The sequence below is a fragment of the Danio rerio genome, chromosome 8 (assembly GCF_052040795.2).
Source record: "Danio rerio strain M-AB ecotype USA chromosome 8, GRCz13ab, whole genome shotgun sequence".
NCBI classification, from domain to species: Eukaryota; Metazoa; Chordata; class Actinopteri; order Cypriniformes; family Danionidae; genus Danio; species Danio rerio.
The window spans coordinates 26,822,501-26,824,237 of record NC_141028.1 but is presented as its reverse complement, the minus strand read 5'-3'; positions in this window follow the sequence as shown (position 1 = coordinate 26,824,237).

Genomic DNA, 1,737 nt, shown 5'->3' with positions numbered 1-1,737 from the left:
CCTTTTATGATTGAAAGTTCTATGGATTTTAAAGGATCTGTATGGAACCATTATGGTAATGAAGCCAATTTACTTGTAAAGAGTTTACATTATAATTGGAATTCTAAGAGGAGTAAACCAGTCAGTCACATGCAGTTTATTTTCTTCATTTATTTTCTGTGCTCTAAAACGTCTGCTTCTTTGTTCAGTTAAGAAAAATGGGCTATATGCTTTTCGGTATGGCCGGTTTACATATTTTAATGACAACAGCAAGCTATTGAAGTAGGGGAGAGCATCAACTCTCTGCTTTCCTGCAGATGCAAATGATATGGCTGTGGTTGTGCTTATGCCAATTCTGTCAACACCAAAGTTAAGAGCGCTGGTTCCTGAGGCCATCCAGCCAACGTAGAGTTGATATTTTCTCCAAAAGTGTCTTCTGGAGTACATTTTCTCCACTGGGTTTTTATTTCAAGAACACACCATCACTTCAGGCAAGAGTTGAAATTTTCTCTGTGGGATTTCAGCCATTTAACCTTGAGCCAGAATCACAAAACTTGGCTGAAGCTTCTGGATCACGCTCAAGAAAAGTGTCTGGTGTGAACTGCATTCACTGAACTCACATGAACAAAGACATGTTCAAGTACACAGAGAATAGGAGAATGGTGTTACACCTTTACTCCAGTAAATGTTTATTGAAAGAATATTTTTTATGTAATTTACATTAGGTAGGAACAATGTTTAAAGGAACAGTTTGTCCACAAATATAAATTCTGTCATTGTTTATTCACCCTTATTTTAAACCTGTTAGAATGTGGGTAACGAAACTGGTCCGCACTGACTTCCATATGAAAAACTATTAAACATACAAAATTTTATATGAATAAAGAAAAGTTAATATGTTCAAGCAAAATGCCATCGAACTCTCTATGACGATCTTTACTTATTCTCACTTACTTTGCAACTGCTTTGGTTCTCTCTCTCTTTTATTAGGAGTTGCCAGGGGTTATTACATATTTTAAGTAAATGTTACTCTTGTACCTGTTTACTTGTTTTATAAATATTATGATATTGGAGTCTGAAGATTGAAATTGACAACATTATTTTAACATTAATTTGCTGTATTGGAATAACTGTAAGAACTTTCCCTATAGTTTTCTGTATTTATTATAAAATACACATATTATCTCACTATAATGTGGTGTGTTTTTAGAAATGTGTTTCTTTTAGCTGCTCCAAATTTCCTCATCCACATTTGCAGCCAAATTATAGTTTTTTTAGTCATAACAGTTTTCAACTATTAGCAATATTCCCATTATGGTTCGTAAACTTAATTTTGGGTGGAAAAATGACCAGTTTTTAATAATGATTTTTAAAAATCCAGTAAAGTTTTCATCAAATAGAATTCAAAAGGTATGTGATATATGTGTCAGGGCTCGAAATTGCGACCATTTTGGTCGCATATGCGCCCGAAAATTAATCGATGCGACCTCATAATATATTTGGGCGCATTAGTGCGACCTGTTTTGATTTTTTTTAAAAACGTGCTGAATCGCTCTTCCCTGCCGCTATATTGGTTCATATTAGCTGTCAATCACTCAAGGCTATCCACTGTTAGATGACAGGGAGGGAGCTTTTATGTCCACGGGAAATGCAAACGGCTAAAGTGTAAAAACTTAAAGCACACAGGTTTGCAAAGTGCAAACCCCACCTAAAGTTGAGACGCAGATGAGAGCGATCATGACACGTGGTGAATATTGA